Source organism: Aspergillus mulundensis (assembly GCF_003369625.1).
Source record: "Aspergillus mulundensis strain DSM 5745 chromosome Unknown scaffold_0, whole genome shotgun sequence".
NCBI lineage: Eukaryota > Fungi > Ascomycota > Eurotiomycetes > Eurotiales > Aspergillaceae > Aspergillus > Aspergillus mulundensis.
In genome coordinates this window covers 1,904,783-1,913,948 of record NW_020797888.1, presented here as the reverse complement: position 1 = coordinate 1,913,948, position 9,166 = coordinate 1,904,783, and positions in this window count along the sequence as shown.

Here is a 9,166-nt window from a genome sequence, read left to right as displayed (position 1 = left end):
TAATTTAAAATATAAAATAAAAAAATAAGAAAAATACTTAAAGGCGCGGAGCTAGTAATTTAAGGTGTAAGATAAAAAAATAAGGAGAATGCTTAAAGGCGCGGAGCTGGCAATTTAAGGTGCGAGACGGGAGAACAAGAAGAACCAAGTTATATAAGGTTTAAATACTATATTATGCTATATTATAGCATAACCTTAACTATTTAAATATTTTTTTTAGTCTGGCTATTAGTCTAGGGGTAAAAAGTAGTAATATATAGCTAATATATAATTATAGCTTTTAATATACCTTTTTAAAAAGCACTAAAAAACAGGCGTTTTTATTAAAAATAAAGATTTTTAGTATTAACTAGTTATAACTTTAAAAATGATTAACTAACTTTATACCTTATTTATAAGCTTACTAGGTGGAAGTTCCTGGCATTAACCTAATTTTTTTAAAATATTTATTATATATAATAAGAATTTAATTAAAGCCTTTTAGTGTTAGTGGCAAATAAATAATAAAATTAATAGTTATAATATAAAAAAAAATAAGTAAAAAAGTAATTAGTTATAAATTTTTATATAGGTAGTAATATTAAACTTTATTTTTTAGGTAAGTAAAATAATATGCTATGTACTTATATAATAAAAAATAGCTTTCTTGTTAAGCCAGAGGGAGGCAATGTGACAAGATAGTAAGTTAATTCTCCTAATTAACTATCTTAGAAGCAATAAATACATGCTAATAACTAAGTGCTAATATAAGCAGGAAAAAAGAACCATAGCTAGCTAAAAAAAAAAGTAATATAATAAATCCTTTTATTAAAAAAATAGCGCTGTTTTTGGTGCTTTATTTTTTTTAGTTTTTTTACTTAATTTTATTTAATATAAAACCTAGATTACCTATAAAGCTTTTATAAATAAAAATATTATTAATAATGTTATTTATAAACTACAGGAGTAAAATATTAAAATTAGGATTTTTTTACTATATTTATTATTTTAAATACTTTATAAATTATTCGCATGAGCGCTTTAATATAAAATACTTAAAAATATTAAAATTATTTAGGGATACTACACGAGAGTGTTTTGTTTTATTTTTATTATATTTTTTTAAAAAAACTTAATTACTTTAATAGCTTTTATTTAGGCGTTAATATTATTTATAAGATTTTTAAACTTTTTTTATATAAAAGCTATGTTAATAATAGTAGGGGCGCGCATTATATTAAAAATAATTTTATTTATAATAATAATAAGTTTTTTAAAACCTAGGGTAATAACTTTTTTTATAAAAGTGCCCTTGGGCTAGCAAGTAAAAGGATTTCTATAAAGTTTAGTAATTAGCTTAAATTTTTAAAGTTTTTTAGCTTATATTTATTTTTAGTTAACTAGTTTAAAAGTAGCTAAAAAAATAAATATTTTTTATTATATTTTAAGCGGGTATTATTAGCTAGTTTTTAAATTTTTTTATAATAAGTTTTATTATTAAACTATATAAAGCTAAAATACTATTTAATATTTTTTTTTAAAAATTAAAGTTTAATTATTATTAGTTATAATATACTAAATAACACTCTTTTTTTAGCTAGGGTATAATTAGCTTTAAAATATATTTTTTATTTATATATGGATTAGTCCTGGTTGCTTTATATATAAGTAAGGTATAGTTATTAAAAATATTAATAAAAACCTTAATAATTTTATTAATATTTAATATACTTAAAATTAGCCTAACTAGGGCAGGATTAATTAATATTTTAATTTTTTTAGTAATAAAAGCACGGTATTATAAGTAAATAAATATAAAAAACTATTTAAACTATAATATATTATTAAGTTTATTTTAAAAATAATTATTATTAATTTAAATTAAGGTCTTAAAATAGTGTATATATTTTTTAAAGTTTATTTTTATAATTAACTTTTTTTAAAAAATTTTAAGTTATGCAGCAGGTTTGCTACCTAAAATATTTTTATAATTACTTTTTTTAGCCTAGTTTAGCTAAAGTAAATTATTAACTATGCCTTTAAACTAAGTAATAATATTATTATTATTTATTATTTTAAGTTTTTTAACATGGGCCTTAAAATAATTTATAATTTTTTTTAATTTATAATAAAAAGGGCTTTATTATTTTTAAAAAAACTTAATTTATTACTTAAGCTTATAAATAGTCTTTTAAGTTTTTATCTTTTTTTTATTTAAAGTGGTGTTATTAAAAGTAGTATTATTTAAATTAAAAGTTACTATAAAATTAAACAAACCTATAGCGAAATTTTTACCTTTATTTACCATGGTACGTATTAAAGAGGATATTAGGCGGATATAGAAAGTAAAAAAAAAAAAAATAAAAAAAAGTAAGGAAGTTTAATAAAAAAAAGAAAGGTAAAAAGGTAAAGAGTTAATAAGTAATAAAGGGGTATTATATTATAAGTAAGGTAAGTTTTTTATTATAAAATAGCAGTGTTTAAATATAAAATAATAATAAAACTTAAGGGGCGGGGTAATAAAAGGGGTAATAATAAAAAAAATAAAAAAATATTTTAAATAGGTGTATTTTTTATAAAATTTTTTAAATTAACTTTTATTTATTAGCTAAATTTAAATTTATATATAAGATTTTTAATACTATTAAGGTTTTTTTAAAGCTTTTATTAATTAGTACTAGCACTATATTTTTTTTATTTTATAAAATATTATATTATAGGAGTTTTATAACAGCCTTGGTATATAATATACTTTACTACTACAAGGGGATAATAGTGCTCTTTACTAAAAAAATTAAAATATATTAATTTTAGCTAAGTAATAAATATAACTAAATAAATTTTTAAAAAAGGTAGGAAGTTTATTAGGTATAATAATTAGCTAACATGCTTAATAACTTAAAAAAAGCTAGTATATTAAAAAAAGAACTTTATAAAATATTTTTATAGGCGGGTAATTAATAGGGTATATTTTTTATATAAGTAAAGGTAAGTAAGATTACCTTTTTACAGGTTTAATAGCTATTAGTTTTAATTATAATAAAATTTTATAAATATTAAAGTATATTTTAAAGCTTTTTTAATATTAAAATAAGTACTAAAATTTTAGGGCTAAATATGCTTAAAAAGGTTTTATAAGTATTAAAAATTTAAGCTAAATAATAATTTTTAAAAAGTGTGCTATATTATAGTAAAAATAAATTTATTAATTATAGCTATAATTAATAAAAGTATATTAATTTAATTTATATTTAAAAAGGTAGTTATTATATACTATAATATAATTTTAATTATTTAAATTATTTATTTAGTTTAGCTATTTATTTAGGAATAAAATATGGTTAAATATAGCTAGTAAGTATTTATAGCCTTTAATATTTTTTTTAAAAATTTATTTATAAACCTAAAATTTTTATTAAAAATAAAGATTTTAAGTATTAATTAATTATATACTTAAAAATAGCGTACTAGCTTATAACCCTATTTATTAAATTTTTATATAAAAGTTTTAAAAAGTAGGCTAATATATTTTATATATTTATTATATATAATAAAAAGTTAATTTTTATCTTTTACTAAAAAAAGGTGTATAATAAAATTAACTATAATAATATAAAATAAAATAAAAAGTAATATTATTAATTATAAGTAGTCTAATGGTTAATAATAACAGGGCTTATTTTTTAAATATATTAAATAATATATAATATAGTTTTTAAAAAAAGTTTAAGCTTTATATACTATAAAATTATATATACTTTTTAAGTATTTATCCAGGCCTTAATAACTATTATAATTATAAATTAATTTAAAAAATTATAGTAGTATAAAGTAAGAAAGGTAAAGCTAGTATTCTTTTTAATTATTAAAAGTTTTTTAGTTAGGTAGCTTAGGGTATATAAACATGTTAATATATAAATTTATTTTTTACTTTAATATATATAATAAGCCTTTTTTTTTATAAGGTAGTTCCGCAGGGGAAGAAAATTTTTTTAATTTATATAATATTTTTAAAATAAGGCTTGCTCTGGTGTTATTAAAATAAGCATTTTTAACTTATTATTTAAACTTATTTAAAATTTTAAGGTATAATATAGTATAAGCGTACTCCTAGTTTATTTATAAATAATTAAGGTTAAACTTATTAGGTTAGAAAGGCGGTTTTTTTATATAAAATAATATATTAGTAATAGTGTTTATTTTACCCGGGCAGTAAAAAATTTATAAGTAAAATTATTAAGTATATTAAAATACGTGTATAAGTTTTTAGTTTATTTTTTTAATAAAATTATTAATATAAATTTTTAATATATAATATTAATTATTAAGCCATGGTTTATATAAATAATAATTAAAAAATTTATTACTTTAATAATATACTTAGTTTTTTTTAGTACTTATACTAGGCAAGAAATTTCTAGTTTAATAAGCTAGTAGTTATATTTAGTAATAATAAAAAATTAACTTAAAAAAATATAGGGTATATTAAAATATATAAAAAAGGCTTTAAAATATTTATATGCTTATAATTATTTTTTAAATAATATAGTATAGCGCCGTGACTTTAAAGTAAAAAGTTAAGGTTTATATAAAGCTATTAATAATAATAAAAATAAGTAAGAAATATTAGTATAGTAAATATATTTTTAAAATAATAAAAAGCATTAAAATTACTAGGTAATTTTTTAACTACTATAATTAAAAATCATGCTTTTTAAGTAAAACCTTTTACTAGGCTATTATAAAAAAGCATGGTTTTAATATTTTAAAAAAAAGTAATTTTACTATAATTTTTTATATAGTTTTTAAACTAGCTAGTAACTTTTAAAAAATATTTTTAGTTTTAATAATATTTTAAAAAAAGTAAATACTTTAATTACCGCAAGCTTATTTTTAATAATAAATATTTTAAAAGTATTAACCTATTATTTTAAAAGTTATACTAAAAAAAATCCTATAAAAAATTTAGTTAGTTTAAAGTGTATATTTAAATTACTAAGCTTTTTAAAAAGTAGCTAAAAATATTTTAAGTATTTTTTTTAGGGTTTTAAAGGTAACTACTAGGTTATTAATATAGGTATAATAAAAAAAATTTAATTTTTTTAAAAAAAGGTCTATAATTTATTAAATATATAAAATATTATTTATAAAACCTATTACTATAATATAAAATTATTTTTATTTTTTATAAGTAATAACTATTATATGTTTACAGGCGCTTCTAACTAATATTTATTAATAAAAAAACCTAGCTATATTTACTACTATTATATAAAGGCAGCTAGTAATTATTATAATAATTTTTTTATATTAGTACTAGGTATAAATTTAGTTATATATAATTATTTAAGTTATGTAAATTAATTACTAGATATTTTTTAAGTTTTTATATTTTTATTATAAAGTTAAAAACTTTTTTATATATAATAAATACTAGTTAGGTAAATAAGGTATATTTTATATACTAAAATTTTTTATTTTATACGTGTAAAAAATTAAAAAGTTTATTTATTATTTTTTTAGCTTTAGGCCTAAAAAATATACTTTTAGTTTTAGTAAATAATATTTCTAGCTATTTTTTATAATAACTTGCATTTATTAAGATTTAGGAATATTAATAACTTTAAAAAACTTTTTTTATAAATAGGTAAATTTATATACTAATACTTTAAAAGCCATTACCTATTAATTATTAAAAAATTTATAAATACTAATACTGTTAGGTAGCTTTTTAATAAAATTATTAATAAAACTAATATTAATTTTAGGGTTTTAGTTATTATTTTAAATAACTAGTGGCTTTACTAGTATAAAAGTTTTATAAAAGTTTTTATATAAAATATTATTTTTTTAAATTATAAAAGTATATTACTCCTAAAGTTACTCCTGGAGGTACTATATATTTACTTAATTAACTATTAAGTAGTTAATATTTAAGATAAGGCCTAATTAGTGTTTTTTAGGTATAATAACTAGTTAATTCGTGGCATTTACTAGTTTAATATATAAAAAATATTAACTAACTAAATAAATATATAATAAATCTTTATAAGCTTACCACGGTTTAAATATAAAATTTTTATTAAAAAAATTAGCTTTAACCTTTATAAAAACTACTATAAATAAATATAAAGGTATTATAATATGCTATACCACGTATACTAAAATAAATATAACTTAATAATATTTAGCATGCATTTATAAAAAAAACTTTAAGTATTTATAAAATTATAGGGTTTTTATATAATTACCTAGGTTTAAAATAATTTTTTTTACTAGTATATTTATACCTATTAAAACTTTAATTTTTAAATTTTTAATAAAATACATGCGCGTAATAACTTTACTATAAACTTTTTAATTATTAATTAGTTTAAAAAAATATAATAAAATATTTATAAAATACATGGTAATATATTTTAAACTAATACCTAAAATATTAATTAGCTTTACCTTTTATAAAGGGGCATCTAATAAAATACTTTTAATAAAAAATTTATTTATTATTATAATAAAACTACTAGTATTTAAATAAAAATTTTTTACTTAAAAAATTCTGCTTATATAAACTTTTACTATAGTATATTTTTATAAATATAAGCTAATATTTTTTAAAGCAAGTATTTTTTTTTAAAAATATAACTCCAATAGTATTATTAAACTTTATATTATTTTTAATATATTATATTTATAAATGGTCCTTTATATAATATTTAAGTTTATTTAATAAAGTAAATTACTTAGGGTAAATTAGGTAGGTTAAAATAAGAATTTTAGGTTTAGCTATAATATTAAAAAAATAAGCTTTATTATTATTATTATACTTATAATTAAAGCTATAATATAAGTTATATAAATTATTTAAAGGCTTAAAAATTTTATAATATACTTTTTTATTACCCTATTATTAATATTACGTGTTTAAGTTTAGGGCACCTTTATTTATAATATAATTAATAGCTTTGCTAAAAGTTATTATATTTTTAGTATTTATAGCTATATAAAATACATGTTAAGTATATTACTAGTTTTATAGCTATTAATTAAAGTTATTATTACCTATTTTAAAAAATTTTATAACTTGCTATTATAGTTATGCTTATAGGGTAAGAAAATTATAAGGTTTATTTATTATTTAAAGCTAACTAGGTTAAAAAGCGCTAGGCTTTTTATTTTATTATTAATAAGGCAGTTAAATTTACCCTTAAACTAAAAATAATTAATAAAAGTTTTTTTATTATTAAACTAGCCAAGGGTTTTACTACTATAGCTAGTTTTATTATTTAAAGTAAATAGGAACTAGGACATAAATAAATTACCTAGTATTATTGAAAAAGTTTTTATAAGAAATAGTATTTTTAGGTTTATTATTTTTTTAGGGGTATTAAGCTTTACTTAAGTTTATAAAGTAATAATTTTTTATATACTAGGCCGCTAAATTTTACTAAGTAATAATTTTAAATTTAATTTTTTTTAATAAACTAGCCTAAGGTTATATTCTTATCTAGTTTAAAAAAAAAATTTTAATAAAGGTTTAAAGGCACACTAAGTAATTATTATTTAAAAATATATATTATTTATTTTTATAGCTTTGCATGCGCGTATAACTTTTTAAATAAACTTTTTAAATATTACCTTATTATATAAATTACTAAAGCTATATTAAAAAAATTAACTTTAAATCTTGCTTTAAAAATACAGGGGTAAAATTTTTATATAATTTATATAAATTAGCTATTTTTTATATTTAGTTTTTTTAAAGTATTTTTTTTAAAAACTATTAACTTAAAAGTAAACTAATTTAGGGTAAATTTTTAAAGCATGGCTTAAATATTTACCTTTATTATTAGTTTCCCCTTATAATTAATAATATTTTTAAGCTAATTTATAAAAATATTAATATTTTTATAATAAACCTTTTTACTAAAGTGTTTAATAAAAATATTCTTTAAAATATTAAAATTAAAATACCTAATTTTATTAGTTTACCAAGGGCCACCACTATTACTATTAGCAGGATAATTTTATTTATTTTCTTATTAAATATTCCTACAGCGGCAATGTTAGTTCTAAAATCTAAATTTATTAAAATTATTATTATTACTATTATTATTATTATTATTTAAATTATTGCCTGGATTACCTCTAGCTATATTATTTTATTTTTTTTATTATTTAAAATATTTATAAGGCTGCTTTTTAGGATATTCCTTATTATTTTACTATATATTATTAAAATAATTTATATTTATTTTAATATTAGCACTAGCATTAGCTACTACCTTTTTTTTTTAATTTATAAGCTTTTAAAAATTTCCTGCAATATTTTTTACCACTTTTATTTAATTATTTATTTATTATTAATTTAGCAGGATCTAAGCTACCATGTCTGCTATTAATAACTAGTTTTTAAAATTTAGCCTTTTTTATTTTCTTAAATTATTACGGCCTTTATTATAGTAAAAAAATTTATTAATACTAGTTATTTTAAATATATTATTTTTTAAATAAAAAACAAGGCGGCTTTAACTTATATTTTTATTTAGTATAAAATACGGTATAAGTTACTTTTATTAAGGTTACTAAGCTCTCTGGCTCTTTAGCGCAGGATTTTCCTGCTTTATTATTTTTAAGCACAAGTAATATATCCTTATTTTTTTTACTTTATTAAAAAATTAAAAATAAGCAGCGTCTCCGGGCTTGTAAAAAGAATCTAGTATTTTTATATTTACTAAAAAAAGTTATAGTATAAAAACTTTTAATTATACTATAGTGTTAAAAGCTTTAACCATGTAAAAAATAGCTTTTATAACTTATTTTATAAATTATTATAGTACTTTTAATATGGCCTTAGCTAGTAAAAATAACATATTAAATATATTAATAAAATAATTAGTTAGGGATAATTCTACTTTTATTTAATAAGGTGCTTGTTATATAGTATTAAGGCTAGGTAGGGCTATAGGCATTTATTTTAGTATATAATTTAAAGGGGAAGAAGTAATTAGGTCTAGATTTAAAAAATCTTTTTTAAAGGGGGAAAAATAAGTAGTACCATGTTAATAAGCTTTTAATTAATAAATTTTATAGCTTAAAAAATAAAATATATAAAAAATATTAACTATAATTTTAAATATAATTTTAATTTTAAATAGCCTAGCAGTCTTTCCAGCGCGTTAATTAATAA